The sequence below is a fragment of the Lissotriton vulgaris genome, chromosome 10, assembly GCF_964263255.1.
Source record: "Lissotriton vulgaris chromosome 10, aLisVul1.2, whole genome shotgun sequence".
In the NCBI taxonomy this organism is placed as follows: Eukaryota; Metazoa; Chordata; class Amphibia; order Caudata; family Salamandridae; genus Lissotriton; species Lissotriton vulgaris.
Window position 1 is genome coordinate 922,970,337 of NC_141698.1, and position 21,222 is coordinate 922,991,558.

Below are 21,222 nucleotides of genomic sequence, written 5' to 3' on the forward strand. Positions count from 1 at the left end.
GTCTCCCTCTGCAGCTAACTGATGTGGCACTGGACCTGGACTGGCCGTTGCAGATACTGGGTCCAACTACAAACATTGTCCCTGAGCCCCTGACGGACAAAGCCCCTGACCCAGAAGAAGTCTGAACCAAGTATCGGTTTGAACTATTGATGACTGATCTGGGTATTACCTCTTGGTGAGCTGTGCTCTTCCTAGGCTGCACAGGTCAGATTTACTGAAATTGTGTAATCATCCTTGTATGAGGGGCTGAGCTTTGACTGGAGGGAAAAAAAGACACTATAGTTGGATGGTGTCCATGGTGAAACCATTCACAGTTGTGCGAAAGTGGCTTCTCATCCATGAGTAGGAGTCCGAATGCATTACAATAACCAATCGTTATTTCTTTAAACATGACACAGTGGAGTCATGCGGTTTGGAAGAGCCTAGCTTAAGGACGGTCTTCCTCCCAGTGGATAAATGATGTATGTATAGAGGGCAAAAGGATCAGAGAATTACTGATCTAACCACATGAGTTTTCTTGAGGTATTCATTATCCTCGCTGACACCTTCAATCGTAGCGATATTGGATATTCAGGCTGTCCGTAGATGGCGGACGCTGCATTGCAATTTCCGCATTGCACAATCAATCAGTATTCAGTGCGGGCTCTCCTTGGACTGTGACTGTGTTGTCGGGGTCTCAGTAATCTTTTCGGAACAACCATTGTGGTGTTCAACCCAGTTGCATGTTGCATGTTGCATTGGGTTGGAGCCGAGTATAGCCAAAATTTGAAAATCTAAAACAATCCCAGGGTCTGTTGACACAATTCGCTAGCTAACATTTATTTTCAGCTGCCATTACACAATGCAATGCTCATTACTCATGTCATAAGCAAAAGATGAGTAGAAGCATAACAGGCAGAGAGGTGAGTCCTTGACTCCCAGGCAACATCAGGGTGTGCAGCTCATTAGGGCATAATCTGCTCTAAATCCACTCAGCATGACACTGGTCAGGTGTATAGACCCAAAATAAGAGAATTCAAAAAGAAAAACCCCACAATTACAGAGACCAAAGCCTACAGCTATAGTCTGGATTGGGTGCAGAGCCTAGCTGCAGGCCAGAATCTGCGGCTATCCCTTGTTTAGCACAGCTAGCGACTGTGCACAGAGAGGGTTGGTGACACAGGGGTTTGGGTGTTGGAGTTGACCACAGGCTAGGTGCTTCAGACCTGTATGTATATTATAACTGAGAGAAAAGAACATCAGCAAATAAAGAGAAATTATATTTACCAAGGATGGTCTGATGGCTGTACTGCAAGTGGTTTTGCACAAAGTCTTGCAATAGGTCAGACACAGTGGCCAAACCTCAATGCACATGAGTGAGAACCTTGTACAAGGGGTTTGGGAAAATGCTGAATTGGGCGCATGGCCTGGCCAAAAAATAAAAAACAAAGGAGCATTTTCTTCCTTTGGTTCAAATGGGGCCTGTAAACGCCCAGCATGGTCTGTGAACCTAAGCTATATGACTGGCTGACCGAGAGTATCATTCTGTAGTCATTCTGTAGTGGCCACCACTATGCAATGTATGCCAGGCAATGGGGCAATGTCTAGCTCTCTGCAGCCAAAAGCCTTGCAGAGAAAGTGTTGGCCACATAGCGGGTTGGGAAAAGGACCTGGCCAAAGACTTGGCATTCTGCCGTACAAAAAAAAGGCTATACACAGTGCTTATTGGCTCAACAGGAGGTTGAGTACAGGGCCTGACTGCAAGCCAGATTCTATGGCCTGCCACTGCTGTACTCATCAAACACTGTGCATAGCAGAGGTTTGCCAAAGGTGAGTTTGGGCAGGGTCTGGTTAGAGGCCAATCCCTGCAACCAACGCCCTCCTCTGAAGGCAAGAGACCTGTAAGATTATTTAACTCTTATTTGCATAAAAACCTTGCAGCTCCCACCGTGTCTGCAGTTGCTTCTGGGTGTACATGCCCACTGGGTTGCCAGGTGCAGGAAAAGGCAGGTGTGGTGGCGCATAGCTGAATTCCGGCTGCCCCAGCCAGCTCTCCACACACCCGTCATTAATACCAATGCTGGAGGTGGCACACTCACTCACTAGGCTGCATCCTACAAGCAGGGGACTGCAATGCAGGGCTTCCCCTGCTTCCCACAGTCATGGGCATGGACAGCAGGGTGGTGGCACAATGGAGCATGGCAGCACCACCATCATCCAGTAAGATTGGTCCCAGGGATGGGGCCCAAGACCTCTCCAATGTTGTGCCCCCAAGTTGATGCAGCTTTGAACCAGTGAAGTGGGTCCTCACACACCTTCTCCCCCCAACGAAATTTTAAATAAAGTTGTGCTGACGTCCTATATCTCGCCCTCCTCAGAGGTATCTTTAGGACTTGCAGAAGAGTCCCACATACTGTTTCTCATGCAGGAATCAAAGGTGACATCCTTTTAACAGTGAATATCTTAGTCGCTGTTGGGCTGATTTTGATTATCTTTGGGCCTTTTTACTCCTGGTGGCGCGCTCTAGCCACTGGGAGCATTCTCAGCAGCTCACTTGGACTATAAGGAAGCACACTTTGTGGTGCTTATTTTCCTGGCTCCCTATGGCAGTCTTTTCTACCCTCGATACACTCTACAGAGCACGAACTGCAATCACTATTTACTAGCGCTGCATTACATTATTTTAACACTACATTTAGGCGTTTGTAGGCTGCATTTTAGGATTTTAAAATTACACTTTTAAATGTACTATTGTTGTGACTGAATTGCTGTGCTGATCTTCGCGTTGTTTGCACACATTACACAGCACCTACCCGACCCGCCAGAGCGGAGGAAATAGGGCACTCAGAGCCGTCCTCGAGCACCAGCCGCCATCTTGGGGCTGGGTCGGGACGCTCTCTAGCTCTTCTCCACTTCCGGGAGAGAGCTATTTAGTCCTCGCTCACTAGGATGCTCAGCGGACGTGCGCAGCGGGCGCGCGCCGATGACGCACCTAAGACAAGCCCGTCTGCGCCCGTCCGAGCCAGATTCGGGCCCAGGGCTATCCCCCCTGGTCCTGCTGCCACCCAAGAGACTACGCCAACCCTATACTACACCTCCGCACAGTTGAGAGAAATGAACCCAGGTTTGGGTAGGTCCTGCCAAGTATTACCGCCCCTTAAATACCTGACATCCACACCCACATTATGTGTAGGCTGCGTTTTTACCCTTCCTCCTCCTCTACCCGCGATTAACACCACATCGTACTCACCTCTAATCACCAGTGCCCCCTCTCAGTTGAACACCATTACAGAGCAGCACTGATTAATGATCGTTCACTCCCTAAACACAGTTTGCCTATTAGGGAGTGCATTCTTAACCAGGAACTGGACATTCTCTTTATTACGGAATCCTGGGGAGATGAGGCATCGGGCCCTGATTTTGTTCTGGCCACCCCTGAAGGCTACTGTGTGGCCAGACAAGACAGAATTTCTGGCCGAGGTGGAGGCTTAGCCATTATTCACAAAGACATCTATCGCGCAAAATTCGAGCTCATTCAAAGCCCTAATTGCGAAGCTTATGCGTTTGCCATCAATCTCACGCAGAAGCAAGCCTTCAAGGGTACACTTGTGTACAGGCCACCGGGTCCTCGTACTAAATTTCTAGCTGCACTCACAGAAATGACTGAATCAGTAATAGGATCCTCGGATTACACGATTCTTGGGGACTTTAATTTCCCCCTTGAAAACCTGGAAAATAAAGATACAGCCCAACTCATCACCGATATGCAGGCATTAGGACTGCAGCAGTTGGTGAGGGGCCCTACGCATGAAGCCGGGCACACACTGGACGGCTTGTTCACCAATAATCCTGGCATTGATTTGTCAGCGGTGTTACCTTTAGTATGGTCTGACCACCAAGCTATTATTTTCAGGATTCGATCGTTACCATCCAAACCCTTTCAGACTAAAGCCCGGTCGTCAGTGGGGACAGGGATGTGGAAAGACGCAGACATCCCACATCTTACAAATCTTCTAATGTCATCAGTCCCGGAAAGTTCATGCGACCCTGATACTATGTCCATTAATTTTCAGGACTGGATCCTGAAGGCAGCCAATCAGGTTGCACCTGAAAAATTCTATCGCCCAAACAGAGCTACTCCATCGGCCCAGTGGTATACTGAGGAGTTGCGTCTCCAACGTCAGTATTGTAGAAATTTAGAAAGGCGCTGGAGAAAGCACTATAGCCCCTCCGCTAAGCAAGTTTATAAAAATGCTTTAGCGATATACAAGAAAGCTGTCAACACGCAAAAGAATGTCTTTCTTTACTGGTCAAATTGAGCATGCACAGAATTCAGCTAGGATGCTGTTTCAAGTGGTGAGCTCTCTCTCTAACCCTCCTGCTGGACCCGTGATTAAAAAATCTCAGGAACTATGTAGTTCACTGGCCACATTCTTCACCACTAAGGTGATGGATATCTATTCCACTTTTATTCAAGAACCGTTAGGAAGAACCATTGATCAATCCACTAATTTGGCTCTTACTCACCCTCCCCTTTCTCATTTTCAGTCAGTCACTGAAGATCAGGTCAGCAAGCTTGTGGCTAAGATTAAATCGGGTTCTCCGCTCGATCCATGTCCTCCTACCATAATGAATCAATTAAATAATACCATCACTCAGCCGCTCACTGATATTTGTAATTCCATCTTCAAAACCGGTGTCTACCCTGAGATTTGGAAGAAGGCCATTGTCAAACCTTTGCTTAAGAAGCCTTCTTTAGACCCCACCATTACGGCCAACTACAGACCTATTGCATGCCTTCCCTTCCCGGCTAAAATCGTAGAGGCCATTATGAACCAGCAGCTCTCAGAGTTTATTGAACAACATAAACTCTTGGATGATACTCAGGTCGGGTTCCGGAGGGGACACGGAACTGAGACAGCACTGATAAAGGCCTCCGATGAAATCAGAGACATCATGGATTTGGGAGGAGCGGCAGTGCTTATTCTGTTGGACCTGTCGGCGGCCTTTGACACGGTCGACCACACCATCTTGGTCGACCGTATCGCAGCCCTTGGGATTAACCATCTGACCAAAGATCTTATAGCCTCTTTTTTAGCTAATCGTAAGCAGGCAGTCAAACTGGGTAACTATTACTCACCGATCTCTGAACTGCCATGCGGGGTCCCTCAAGGATCCTCGCTAAGTCCTACGCTTTTTAACATTTATGTCGCAGACTTGGCGAGGGTCATCAAATCGCATGGGATGCGTTTAACTACCTACGCTGATGACACCCAGCTTGTGCTGGTGGTGCATAAGAACGGCCCAGTGGTAGCAGCTAAACTTCAGGAGGGGCTACTGGATGTACAATCTTGGATGCACTGTAACTGTTTAAAACTTAATGCGGAGAAAACTGAGGTTATGACCTTTGGTAATATTTCCCCAGAGTGGTCCCCTACATGGTGGCCCAGTCAGATGGGCCCTCCCCCGGTCCCAGCTACCAAGGTCAGGAATCTTGGAGTGATCTTCGACAACAAGCTATCTTTTAGACATCACGTAAACAAGGTAGTTTCAGCTGCATTCTTTATGTTGAAAAAGATTTAAAAAACTCCTGCCGTATTTACCAGCATCAGCAGGAAAAACATTGATTACCACCCTAGTGTTTTCCAAGCTTGACTATGGAAATGCTCTCTTTCTCAACACGCATAAATACATCCTGAATAAGCTTCAATCTGTCCAAAATATGGCAGCACGGATCCTGCTCAACATTCCCAGGCGCCACTCCACTTCGGCAGCCATACGCCATCTCCATTGGCTAAGAGTGGAGAGCAGGATCAAATTCAAAGCTTTATGTATCGCCTATAAGGCCATCCATCACACCGGACCGAAGTTCCTAAAAGAGGCATTTCAGGTGTACACCCCTAAAAGGAATTTAAGATCAGCAGCAAGCTGTCTACTGTCTGTACCCCGTACAAGAACGGCTACTTGGGGTGACAGACGATTTTTGGTAGCAACTCCCATATTGTGGAACTCACTCCCCTCAGACATTAAATCTGCACCAACCCTCATTGGCTTCCGTAAGGCTTTGAAGACCTGGCTCTTCAATCAATAAGTTCATGTCCTGACTACTGTATCTCACCGCGCCTAGACACCTTAGGGTAGTAGCTGCGCACTAAAAATCCCATAAATAAATAAATAAATAAATAAATAAATACTGCTGGTTGGGGCTTTATGCACAGCCTCTCCATAATCAGCCTACAGAAAACACTCCTGTGAACACTTACAAGCCCCAGAGCCTTCTAGCAGTCTTGCAGGGCACTTGGAGTGGCAATGGAGACCAGGTCTTCCCTCAACTGCTCCTCAGGGTGCTTAAGTGGGCCAACGCCACTGGCCCTGGAGAGACTCATCAAGTCTTAGAAGTCAGCACAGACACTGGCCTCAGCATGGCATTAAGTGGCATCCCTTTTTGGTTGTCCATGATTCTGATGGTGCCTCCTTCCAGGCCCAGGTTCTTGATCACTGTCTCTCCCTTGTGTAGAGATTTATAAGTGTGCGTGAAAAGGTCTAGATACCTGGCATCCCTGGCAAAGCCCAGTATGCCACATCACTGCTCCACCCCTCTCCCCAACCACTGCACAGCATTATAGGACAAACCAATTTAGTAGAGACCTTCTTTCCCTGGTCAGAGCTTATGTGCCGATCCAGAGGTGTGGCAATGAAAATGGGCAAACCATGCCTTGTGTCTCTCCAAACCAGTTTTGGGGCAGCTCCCCACCCCACTGGGTTTGGAGCCAAGCAGGCTAGAGGGACGAAAGAAGGGGCAGGCCTGCTGTCTAGTTCATTTGCTTGTGGCAGGATAGCCCTTTTTGAAGTGTAACTAGTTCTTGAGCACAGTCCCCCAGGCCGCCCAAGCCCTTTGATTCTGTCAGGAAGCAATCCACATCTCACCATAGGAGAGCCCTTCAGCTGCCAAGTGACAGTTAAATACTTATACGCTTTAGGCAGGGAAAATATAGCTTTTTAAAACTACTTTTTGCTTAATAGTTACAAAAAAACTCAATTTTACTATCAAATTAGATTTTGGATAACTATTAAAATGAGTCCTTTTAAAAAAGAAATTCGGTGCCACTGATTCCAATTTAGCATTTATTTAACGTAACAATATAGCCTACTGGTTCCCTACAGAAATAGCAAGCCTTATTACAACACAAATAGCTTTGGGGATATTATACTGTAAGGACATGGTCAACAGTAATTTATACATGTCCTACTTTTTAATACCATGCACCCTGGCTTTAAGCGCAAAAAGCACTTATAACGGATTACTTTTTCATATTTAAAAGTAAGGGTTAAAAGTAAGGGTTAGGCTGTCAAATTATTTTTTTGACAGGTTTAATTTCCATTTTAAATCTGATACAGACATATTACATGTGTGCAGCTACCAGGATGTGCGCAATGGTAGTCTCTCACACACAACCTACACACATGCTCACACATATGTGCACATAGGTTCGTGGCAACCAGCCCAGTGCCCCTTACCCTGGTTGCCCTGTCACAAAATGCGGACACTGGGGGGAAACATGCTCATTCCAATTCACACGAAATTGCTGTGAGTGAGACTCGGGTAGTGAGTCTAACCCACAATAACAGTCCATAAACCAGCTGATAAAAAATAAAAAATCACGGTGGACTAAATGGGCAGAAGATATTTGCAACCAAAATTCAAAGTAAATGTACAGATTTTGGAAAGGTTTGTGCAGATTTGTCGAATTGCACCAAAGTTATTAAGATAATAATCAATCCCTTTTCAAAGAAAACTCTGGCCTAATCATTAGTACAGAGAAGCTATTACAACCACCATAATATGTGCCTCTGTAATATGTTGATATATAAAGACCAAACTCCGGCATGAGAAACCCATCGCACGGGATGGGACCTACTCGTGGGGTTGCCAACTACCTACTACTATTAACTCCATGTATCCAGTTGTACATAGACAAACCTGTAGGCCACTCTGTGGATGCTGTATACTTGTTTATTCCTCCATAACAAACTAGAGGAGCCTAGCACGTTTTGAGCTTGCTAAGGTCTTGATCACATGACATCCCATGAACCAGTAAACATGTGATCTCAGATACAAGACACCTGGGTTTGTGAAAAATGCCTAAATGTGCTGAACGATTGCAATAGATTACACAATTGATACGGTTTCAGCAGAAATCATTAATTACAACTCATTTGAAACAACAAACTGAAATACTCGTGGACTTGGTTAAAAATATACACATCATAAATTGCGTAGATGCATTTCCAATAATATTACATGATTGCTTAATATATAATCACAGTTAGAACTTCTTAATATTCCAAAGACAATTAAGTCTCTGAAAACTGACATTCAAGCCCTAGTGGGCACAGCCATAAATTATTATAATTCTTCAGAGAAAACTAATTAAATCTCTTAAGTATGAGAATAATGCCATAGTGGGCCAAACATCTATTATTAAAAAGGTCATTTTAAAAATAGTAACCAAATCTTGTGTGATTTTCTGTTGATCTCATCTTGGGAACTCTTTGACGTTTGTTCGGACCCCTTCCTCAGGTTTGTGGACCTGGTCTCAGTTCTGCAAACCCCAGAGTGGACCACTTGCTGTAGGAGTTTCAGACCCTGAGGCAGGGTTCATAAACATCAGAGATAAGCTTGAGGTTTACAAACCCTACAGTGAACTGTAATTTTTTTTAATTTAACCTCTGGGGTTTCTTTGGTGGCTCACCCCACAAGTGCTATGGGATCAGTGTAAACTTCCCCTGCCTTCCTAAGGCTCCTTCATTTTTTCCAAGATGCAGGGATTGAGTCCCACATAATGGAGGCAAGAAAAGAGTATTCTCTGTTGCTGCCAGCCAACCAGCGGGCTCGGCTCCTCAGGCCCCAACTTTGGATTTGTAGACTCAAAATGGATGACAGGAAAAAAAGCTCTCTTATCTAATCAGATTCTTTTATTTTTTAATCTCAGGTCCATGAACACAGGTTCATACATTATCTATAGACTAACTGCTCAGAAATCTCTGATATTTTAACTCTTTCAAGCCCACCCAAAGCTTTTAGCAACTAATTTCTTGAGAATTCCTGATCAGATTTAAGGAGTTAAGATGGACAGGTGTAATAATGGCTAAAGCATAAAACTTTCATAAACTGACGTTCCACCTTAACATTATCACCCACTCACCCTGCACTCACAGTGATCATAATGTACTCACAGTGATCATAATGTACTCACAGTGATCACAATGCACTCACACTGATCACCATGCACTCACAACATTCACCTGCTCACCCTGCTCTCACAGTGATCACTCTGCACTAAAACTTTGCTTGCATTGTTCACTCTGTACCCCGCCCTGCAGTCACATGAGCACACTTCTCACCCTGCACTCATGTGACACTTCACTCACCTGTCCCCCCTTAATGCTCAATCTGTAGCTCACTCAAACAAGGCCATCACTAACCATGCACTAATTAGTCCCACTCTGCACTTACAGCTGAACCCAAATTCATATGGTCACCTCACTCACCCTGCAGTCACTCCTTTTACCCTACTCTCACACTGTTGCATTGCTCACCGTGCAGTCACATGGGCACTCTTGTCACCCACACAGTGCAGAAGGTTAAGTACCTGGTGCAAAGAAGATGTACCATGCACATCACAGAACTGAGTGTGAGTAAACTATGAGTAGCGCTATAAAAAAATGAAATGTTTGACAGACAGGTGCCATAGAAAGATGAGGTGTATTGTTGGTGAGTGGTAGTGAGGGAATTCATGGAGAAGGTGGAAAGACTGTTGCACCGTGTGCGACCAGTGCTTGGACAAGCCCTGGTTGGGAGTGTTAACCCCCCCAGGAAGTTCGGGTCTAGTGGATCCCCTGCTTCTGCCTATTATTTACATTTGTTGTGCGCTACTGTTACCAAAGGTGTCCTGGGGCTAATAACCATCTGCCTGCAATGTGAGAGAGGGATCCGGGGATGGGAGAGGAGAGATGAGAGGGGTGGAAGGAAGGGGGTGAGAGGAAAGGGGCATGGGTAAACTGCTTAACTCTGCACAAGACCGCCACGGTTTGAATGCACCCTTGCTGCTCCCGGCCATGGCCAGGTGAGCTTCTAATTTGGCAGCGCGTATTCCTGTGGATTGGGAGGCCCTTCACTGAGGTTGACTAGACACCTTTCTGATGTTAATTGCTGTATTTTGGTTATAAACTGGTACTGATGGGGTGAAATCTTTCCTCAGTATTACTGCGTTTAAAAAATTTCTAAATAATAAAGCAATGCTACCCCAAAATACGCAGCATCACAGAAAATTATTTACATTTTCTACTCGCACAATTTAGTCAAGCCTGTCGCATAATTTGGTCCTCACTTTCCTCATAACCTAGAGCTTTAGAAATTTTTGTCAGGAGGGGGTCCTTACGCTTGAAAATGTTGACAGGGGGGTCTCGGCATCCAAAAGTTTGAGGACCTCTATACTAGAGTTTATGACCTTATTTTCTTCACTGGGAAAAGAGCATGCTGGCTAAAGGTCTTCTACTCTATGCTCCGAATAGCAAGTACTATGAAAGCACCACATGGTATCAAGCTTACAACAGCACCCTCGTCCACACTCAACGCCAATGCCACCATCATCCTCTATAACAATGGTATCATCCTAATCCAAGCATCCAATGTCAATCTATTTAAGATAACCAACATCTTCCCGTTACTCAAAAATGCGGTTTCTTCGAAACCTAATGACACCCATACTCACCCTTCCTTCTCTCAGGACTCGACGAGTCCCCTCCCTGCTATTCTAGGAAGGACATCTCCTCACCTCCATCTAAATCACCACTCACCACCAGATCATCACAGAGTAGTTCCATCGCAGGTTGTTGTGCCCCAACTATCTAGACCGATGAATCTGAAACTGATAGATTTCTCGGGTTCATCCAGCTCACATCTAGCATCCGAGCTTATCTGTTACCCAATTAGAGAGATCCCATGCTGACTGACTGGCACTGCCTCCAACGATTGACCCTTTTTCCCCCCAGGCCTCTCCCTTTGTCTCTTATGAGGATGGAGTCCAAGCAACTGCCCACCACTGATCATGATCGATTAATCCCAATCATTCTGGTGCTGCCTGGACCAAACTCTCAGCCTAATGATCACTCCCCCCTGATTAAGGTTCCAACCTCACCATTAAAAGCACAAGGAATTCAGCTGGCCTCAAATGACCAACTTTCTCCCCAGGATCACCCACCCATAGGGTTACACCGTGACAACACTTAACCGATCGATTCCCTTTCACACCCTCCACCTCTCGCTTAGCACCCAGACATGGCTGCGCACCTAGATGAGATCTCGCTGCAGCTGCACCTTCTAACTTCTAAGTTACATGACCTGAAAGCCCTATCAAATGACCTTTTCCCCCAGATCAGCTCTTTCCCCATCTCCAGAAATGTGTCCAAAGCTCCCACTGGCGATAGAAATCCCATGAACAAGCCTCTAGCCTCCTCCTCCTTGAAATCCATTCCCCCTGTCTAACGACACCTCTCGCAGTAGAAGATATGAGACACACCTTGAGTCCATAGAGCAACAGGACCTGCACAACTCTTACCCTATTTGGTCCAACCCCAACATGAGCCCGCCAAGACAAATACAATCCATCCTTTCTAACCCAAACAGAGAACCTCCTCGCAATCTTAGAGGCAGCAATAATGTCAATCTCACTCATGTAAATGTCCCCCAGAACCCCCCCCAAATCCAATGCGACTTAAATGTGTACTTCTAAACTGCAGTTCAGCCAGCAAACACGCCACTGATATCTTCGACCTCATCCAACACAAGGACTTAGACATTATCATCCTCACTGAAACCTGGCTAAATTCCACTTCCACTCCTATTTTAGACCTCCTAGTACCACCCACTCATGATATAATTAGGTTAGACAGAGCTCAGAAATTGGGTGGGGGTTTAGCATGTATTCATAGGAAAACACTTTTGATTTCTCTGGTTGAGTCCTCTACGCCCTCCTCTTGTGAATATTTTTGTCTCAGCATCTCTAGTAAGAACCTGCTGGTTTGCAAACTTCACATCTTCTACCAACCCCCTGGAGACAATCTCCCTTTCATTGAGCAATTAATGGAAATCATTTCTAGAAATGTTGACTCAGCTGTGTCCCAAATCTTCCTTGGTGACTTTAATCTTCCCTGGGCAAACCCCAAAGACCTCGCGGTATCAAGCCCTAAAGCTTTTTTTAAACGATCATGATCTGACTCAGCACTGTGACCAACCAACTCATAATAAAGGAGAAACTCTACACCTCATTATCTAGAAAGGACAGACCGTCACCCTGGATTCCATTACTCCATGTGACTGATCAGACCACCACTACATCCATTTTTATATCAACAAGGAGGTACCGATGAGGAAGGCTCAACCAACAAAATCTAAGGTATGGAAAAGATACCTCAGATCAATAAACTCTGTTGAGCTAGCTGCACATTGTACATCTGCCCTCTCCTCCCAAGCGGACTTGACTGAGGTGCAGTTACTCACTGACTCCTACAATTTTACCATCCCCAACATCATGGATGACATTGCGCCAATCCAACAGAAAAATGCTTCAACAAAAATATCCAAACCTTGGCATAATGAAAACGTAAACACAGAACGTCGCAATCTTATGGCAGTTGAACGTTCCTGGAGATCAAATCCCTCCTGGGACCAACGTAAACTCCTAAGAGATGTTAGGAGCCTCTACTACAAACAAATCAAGAGCACCAAGGCTAACTACTTCAGACACAAATTGGATCAAGCGGCAAACCGGCCCAAGAAACCTTTCGAATTGGTCAAACAGCAATCAGATGTAGGTCCAAACCTCTCGGAACCCGGAGTCAGCCCACCCTCTTGTGACAAACCTAATGCTTTCTTAATTGAGAAATTAAAACTCATCTTCAATTACCTCGCCTCTAAGAAGACTTTACTGCTCTCCTCCAGGGCAGCATCACCCCATGTACTCTTAGATAAGCTCAACTCTACCCCCACAACGCCAAGAACAATGCGTCCTGGGGTACATTTACCCCATTTAGTGAACAAGACATCAAAAAGATCCTCCTGAATATAAACCCATCCAACCACTTCAGTGACCCGTTACCCCCGTCCATCTTCATGGAAATAAAGAATACACTCATCTCCACTTAGACAAGGATTGTACATGCTTCTCTATCACAAGGCACAATCCTTGACTGTCTAAAAGCAGCACAGGCATCTTCTATACTAAAAAAACCAAACTCTGACAAGACTGATCTACTGATCTCAATAATTTCCGACCTTTCTCCAACATCCCCACCCTAGAGAAACTCCTTGAAAAATGCGTTCAATCCCACCTCTGTACGCACATTCAGAACTACCAACTCCTAGATCAGCATCAATCCGGTTTTCGGAAGGGGCACAGCACCGAATCAGCCCTCAGTCATGTTATGGATGACATTTTAAAAATGCTCGATCAAAACAAATCAAGCCTCTTGATCCTCCTTGACCTTTCCTCTGCTTTCGACACGGTTAATCATGACAACCTCCTATCCATTCTGTTAAATAGGATGGGTTTTTGTGATCAGGTGCTACAATGGTTCTCGTCCTTCCTCCACCACAGATCTCAAAGAGTCAAGGTAAATCACTCTCTCTCCCAGCCCTCTCAAGTTCTCATGGGGGTCCCCCAAGGATCTGCATTATCTCCTATCCTCTTCAACCTTTTCCTGGAACCATTAGCCAACTCACTAAACTCCATTGGCATTCTTTTCCATATTTATGTCGACGACACGCAACTCTGTTTGAAAATCTCATCCCCGGAAGACATCATCTCACTCAACACTACCCTAAAGTATACTCAAAACTGGTTAACTGAGAACCATCTCCTGCACAACACCTCAAAAACGGAATTCCTGCTCATCTCCCCTCCGAACCACATGCCCAAGATAGACCTCTGGTTGAGTCACCTCACTGCTTTAAACTGCACTCCTCTCATCGTAGACTCAGCCAAATCTCTAGGAGTCACCATGGACAAGCACCTGAATATGAAAAATCATATCAGCAATATATGTAAGGGTGCAAACCACTTGATGAGGACTCTCAGAAATATCAAACCTTTCCTTCCAGTTAATGATTTCAAGCAGGTGGTCCAAGTGCTTGCTCTAATGAGGCTAGATTACGGCAGCGCTACCCTCTTTGGCCTTCCCAAATACACCCTGGCTCCAATAAGGGCATCACTGAATGCTGCTGCTAGACTGGTTACAGGCACCAAACGCAATGAGCACATATCGCCAGTCTTAAAATCTCTAAATTGGCTCCCCTACAAAGCACAAATTCAGTTAAAGATTGCCGTTATGATGCACAAAGCTGTCCACTTCAATACTCCTAGGTACCTGGCACAAAAACTTGAACTATCTTGTGGTGTAAGAGCCTCAAGAAACGCCACTACTTTCCTCTTGAAACCTCATATCCTTAGCAAAAAGAGAACTTGTCACAAAGCCTTCTCTGGTGCAGCCCCAAAAATATGGAACTCGCTACCACGGGAAGTACGCAGAACTTTTGTTCAAACTGGAAGTCAAAAGATTCCTCATGAATAAATTCCTTTCGTAAGTGGGCTAGGCTCTCCTGCCCGATGACATTGTGCCTACTTTCATGGTACCATAATTTACTACTACTCTTCCTTACAACATACAACATATTAAGCACCTTTTATTATTGTTTAATATAACCTCCTTGTGGCATTTAGCGTGTAACCTGTGATCATTCTTGTTTTTATCCCTACCTGTTGTTGTTTTTGCATTATTGTCCTTCCTTTCCTTCCTAATGCAAAGCACACTTATATCCTGTGGGATCTTGTTCGCGCTATATAAAACTTTATAAATAAATAAATATGTCTCCCTAACAAACCCCATGAGGGGAGCAATCCCTTTTAGGACGAATGCCCTCGCCCACCATTGGTGGCATGCTTCATCATATGGGCTTCTCCTCCAGTGGGACAATCTAGTCCCATTGTGGGCTATAACTCCCTCACTGTGAGGTAGGAGCTCTGGGATGTTTTTGTAAATAGTCCACAGGTGTTGCGGATGATAAAATCCCATATGAGAGCAATAAGATGTTGTGAGGGTGCAGCGCAATAAGTGATTGATAGTGAGTTAAAACTACCTAGTGTGGATGAAAAGATACTTTATTGGCTCTTCCAAACTGGCAGGATTAAAAAGCAGTGCAAAGAAGTATCAATTTAAACTGCTAGGGTGTATAGAAAGGTCAACATGGTTCAACCTAATCTATAAAAGTATATAGGCTTTTGTCAGGACCAAAGGGTAAAAAAAACTGCTGCTGAAACAAGTGAAGAAACAATAAGGTAGGATAAACAATGATACAAAACCAGTAATCCTGTATTTGGTTCGGTATTACTGGAACTTTGTCTGTAAAAATAGACGTAGAGAAATAGCAACAAATCACAATAGTGTGTGAATCCCAACATGATAAAGACTGTTAATGACTAGTTAATCATACATCACTGTAGAGTCCAACAAGGTACTCGTATATTATCTACTCACCCATATTTGTAGGACAAGCTAACCCACCTCAACCTGGTTACAACTCAGGGAAGGGAGCCCTGCTCTGAAACAATAAGAATGTGTCACAAAACCTCTGAAGTGTAGTACGGACACCTACCTATTGAAATCATACTTAAGAAAGGGTCAGTACTCCGTCGTGGTGCAGAAATTGTAACTGGAGGAATGATGCCAGCTCATTAGAAAAAAGGAGGAACACCTTTCATTCCTGTTCAATTCTTTCATAATGGTTCTTGTCAAGCTTGGTTTGAACTTCTATAGGCTTCTGAGGTGGCTAATAGTACAGATTTTGGTGTAGGGAGGCTAAACTACTATCTTAATGAAGCGTGTTATCCTTATGAGGAAGGTTATCCGCAAGCTAAAGGGACTGTTCGAGGTATGTGGGCTGCTGAATTCATATCTGTGCATAGATCGCCGCCTAGTGTTGGGTCCGGATGATTGCACATTGTTGTCCTGGAAGAGTCTTCGAAGTATCACGAGATAGGTGGCTCCTCCCCTGGACTACAGTGCGCATGGGCATCGACTCCATCCCCAGATTGTTTTTCTCCGCCATTGGGTTCGGATGTCTTTGGTTCCCTCTTGTCGGATTCAATAAGATTTAACTTAACTTACATTGACTTTGAGACCAAAAGGTCTTTAGACTTGCGTCGGTATTGTCTTGCGTTCGGCTTCGCAACTTTTCCTCGGCTCCGAGCCGAGCTTTGTACTTCCGCGTGCTTTCGACGCGGACGGCCTAGTCGACGCTCCAGACTCATCGACCATCATGGACCGAAGTCCATTCAAAAGATGTCCGGTGTGTTACTCCAAGTACCTACACATCGACGTCCATCCGGTGTGCAACAAGTGCCTGTTGCCGGACCTCGACGAGGCCAAGTGTATGGCCTGTTCGAGATTCCGGTCCAAGAAGACACTCAAGCTCCGTCGAGCTGCGCGCCTGGAGGCCCAGCGATCTGCACCGGCACCTACGGACATTTTCGATGCTGGGGAGGTCGAGGGTGAAGATATCCAGGACATCTCATAATCTAAGCCCGCGTCGGAGGTCGAGGACGACTACGACGCTGAGGCCGAAGATTTCGGTGAAGTCATCGAGGAGGTAGGAGACGACGACGGGGCCCTTGGGGCCATGGAGGATAGCTCGGACGAGGAGCTTCCTCAAACTGACTCTGGGGCCGTTCCGATCAATAAGGCCCAGGTCGAGGGATCGCCTTCGGGCCTTACCCAAGACCTTGATGTGAGTCCCTCGGCCCCGCCTGCTGGCCCGGCCACGGATATTGGTACCGATTCACTCCCGGCGAAACAGAAACCGAAAGTGCAATCTACGGTCTCGACGCCACAGATATCGAAACCGAAAGTGCGCATCGCATTGGTCGGATCGAAGACTTCGGAGGCCTCGGCGCCGAAGAAACCTAAGATGGCCGTCGAGCCGAAGGGACACGTCAAGATGGCCGACCCGAAAGTTGCTACGTCGAAGCCGAAAGTAAAGGGGTCGGACACGGCCGCATCGGCACCAAAGGCAGTCGACGCCGGAAAGGGTCGACTCAATCACAAGAAAACGGTCGACGACCCCAAGAGGTCTCTTACCAACCCGAAGAAGCGGCCCGACGACCCGAAAGCCCTCTCTGCCCCGCTTCCACACGACAAGGCCAAGGGGGCAGCGCCAAGTGTGTCTGCTCCGAAGGGGACCTCGAAGGAATCTGCTCCGAAACCGACCTCTAAGGAGTCCGTCGAACCGGCACGTCCATCTTCCGTGTTCACGATAAAGGTCACAGAGTCCCTGCAGCGCATCAGAGACGGCACGGCAGCAGTCGAGCCGAAGGACCCTTCGCCGGCCAAGCCTCTGGAGAAACCGACGAAGGCGCCCACGCCGATCCTTTTTACCTTGCCGCCTAAGACGGCGCCAAAGGCTTTCGCTGCTAAGCCGGGTGCCGGCGTGCCCGAAAAGGTCTCTTCGACGCCGAAGGCATTGATGGTGGTCCATGGCCCGCGGCCTCGACAGCTTTCGGAAGAGGAGCGTCAAGAACATTTCATCGACGCCGACACCGGCAGGCTTTCCCTCCTGAAGAGGAACATCACCCCGGAGCCCCAATTGGAGTCGTACAAGATCCCACTAAAGCGGAAGATGAACTCTGCTGGTACTCCAGCCTTGGTGGAGCCCATTTCACCACAAGCTCACGAAGTCTCGCCCACCCACTCCGATGTAGACGCTGGTGAGGGCGATGACGAAGACGAATATAGCTATCCAGTCTACACAGACCCAGAGGATGTGGCAGAGCCCTGGTCTGGTGCTGGTGAGCCTGGGGACCCACATTCTGGGCAGGACCCTCAGCTCTTCTCCGCTAAAACTTCGCCCACTGAAGACTCTGCGGCTTTCAATGCCCTCATTGAGCGGGCAGCAGCCAATCACAACGTCCAGCTGCATGCTGACCCTGTGGACGTAGACTTCCTAATTGACACCTTTTCTGTCTCTGAAAAGACTGTGAAAACTCTGCCAATGCTGAAGGGTGTTTTAAAACACGCTGCTGAAGTCTTCAAAGAACCCACCAGGGCGAGAGTCATCAACCCAAGGATCGACAAGAAGTATAAGGCAGCGCCTACAGATCCAACTTATATTAGGGGACAGTTGCCTCTGGACTCCCTGGTTGTCTCAAATGCCCGGAAGAGGGCCAACTCGCAGACTACGGGTGATGCTCCTCCCCCAGACAAGGAATTGAAAGTCTTTGAAGCTTCGGGGAAAAGAGTAGCAGCGCAGGCAGCCAACATATGGCGCATCTCAAACACACATGCGCTCCTGGCGCGCTATGACAGGGCACACTATGATACCCTAGAGACCCTTTTGCAACACCTCCCCGATCAATATAAGGAAGGGGCTGAGATGCTAATACAGGAGGGGAAGCTGATCTCCAACGCTTCCATAAAGTGCACTCTAGACGCGGCTGACACCGCCGCACGCGCCATTAACACTAGCGTTATGCTTCGCAGACATGCCTGGCTAGGAATATCTGGGTTCAAACCGGACATTCAAACCACCATCTTGAACCAAGCGGTCAACCCAGATCACCTGTTTGGACCTGAGGTTGATACCACCCTTGAGAAAATGAAGAAGGACACCGACACTGCAAAATCCATGGGTGCTTTACAGTCCCAGCAGTTTCGGAGTGGGTCCTTTCGTCGCTCCAATACCAGAGGCACCTCAAGGGGTCAACTTTCACAGTCCGCCCAGTTTTACAAAGGCAACACCCAGACTACTTATGCCAACAAGAGTCGAGGTGGATACCGCGGCAACAGCGCCAAGGGCAGAGGACGTGGCAACAACAGCTCCAGGTCCTCTACTGCCAACAAACAGTGACGCATTGTCACTGCCCCCCGACCACACAACACCGGTCGGGGAGAGACTCCAGCAGTTCCTGCCCGTGTGGAAGTCCATCACCACGGACAGGTGGGTCAGAAAGCTTATCCAATTTGGTTATTGTCTGGAGCTGACATCCACTCCACCCAACATACCCCCAAGAACCCGTCCTATGTCAGGCGAGCACTTGCACTTATTGCAGCAGGAGGTCACAGTCATGCTGCAAAAAGGGGCAATAGAGCTCGTGCCCATGCAGGAAAGAGGCACGGGAGTTTACTCCCTGTACTTCCTGATTCCAAGAAAGGACGGATCCCTCAGGCCCATCCTGGATCTCAGGCCCCTCAACTTTTACATCCTGTCCGAGCATTTCCACATGCTAACATTGCAGCAGGTTCTCCCACTGCTACAACAGGGGGACTTTCTTGCAACTTTGGACCTGAAGGATGCGTACTTCCACATTCCGCTACATCCTTCACACAGAAAATACCTCAGGTTCACCATCCAAAACCAGCACTACCAGTTCAAGGTTTTGCCTTTCGGGGTCACCACGGCACCCAGGGTATTCACAAAGTGCCTGGCGACGGTGGCGGCACATCTAAGACGTCACAACATCCACGTCTATCCCTATCTGGACGACTGGCTCATCCAAGCGAAGTCAGCCCAGCAGTGTGCCGACCACGTGTCCCACACCATTCACCTCCTGCACGATCTGGGATTCTCACTAAATTACCCAAAGTCCCACCTCCAGCCAGCCCATATACGGCAGTATCTGGGTGCGACCATAGACACTCTGGCGGCCACAGCCCAGCCAAATTCAGTGAGAGCCAGCAGCATTCAGTCGCTGATCCAAAAATTCAGACCTCAACACTCGCTTCCAGCAAGAGTGTTCATGCAGTTGATAGGCATGATGGCCTCCTGCATCTCCATTGTCCCGCACGCCAGACTACATATGCGTCCGCTTCAGGAGTGCTTGGCACGTCAGTGGACTCAGGCTCACAACCAGTTGAAAGACCTAGTGTTGGTGAGCGGTCGGGCATACAACTCTCTGCATTGGTGGAATCCACGAAACTTTTGTAAGGGCCGACCGTTCCAGGAGCCTGTGCCACAGATTATCCTGACAACGGACGCTTCTCTCCAGGGATGGGGAGCGCATGTACTCCAATACACTGTGCAGGGACTATGGACGCAGCAACGGGGGAAGATGCACATCAATGTTCTAGAACTGATGGCGATCTTCATAGCATTGAAAGCATTCAAAGTACACCTATGCAACAAGGTCGTGTGGATCCGGATGGACAACATGACAGCGATGTACTACATTCAAAAGCAGGGAGGCACACACTCTCCGCAGCTGTCTCATCTGGCTCAGAGCATGTGGAAGTGGGCCATTCAGAGGAACATCTTCCTCATGGCAGAGCATCTCCCGGGCAAAGACAATCAGATGGCGGACCTGCTTAGCAGGCACAGCCACCAGATGCACGAGTGGGAGATACATCCATCAGTACTCCGGCCATACTTCCAAAGGTGGGGTCATCCAGAGATAGACCTGTTCGCCACAAAGGAGAACGCAAAATGTCAAAGCTTCGCCGCCAGGTTCCCACACCCACAGTCGCAGGGCAATGCGATATGGATGAACTGGTCAGGCAAATTTGCGTACGCTTTTCCCCCAGCACCTCTGATTCCGCTGGTGGTACGCAAACTCAGGCAGCACTCGATGACTCTCATCCTGGTTGCTCCAACGTGGGCTCACCAACCATGGTACACCACGTTTCTAGAACTGTTTGTGGTACTGCATCAAAGGCTACATCTCACACCCAGCCTTCTGACGCAGAGCCAAGGCGACATTCAGCACCCAGATCCGCAACAGCTCAATCTGGCAATCTGGCTCCTGAAGTCCTAGAGTTTGGCTACCTAAACTTACCTCCCGACTGTATGGACATCATTCGGGAGGCGAGGAAGCCCACTACTAGAGCCTGCTATGCGGCAAAATGGAAGCGGTTTGTCATTTATTGTGCGGACCACAACATTAACCCGCTGGATTCTTCTATTCAGAACATCATCTGTTACCTTTTCCATCTGTACAAGTGTAATCTGGCCTATGCTTCCATTCGCATTCATCTGTCTGCAATGGCCGCTTATCTCCAATATAGGCAGCACCTTTCACTCTTCAGGGTGCCTGCCGTCAAGGCTTTTTTGGAAGGCCTCAAACGAGTCATTCCGCCACGGACTCCACCAGCTCCTGAGTGGAACCTCAATGTGGTCCTTACCAGGCTGATGGGTCCTCC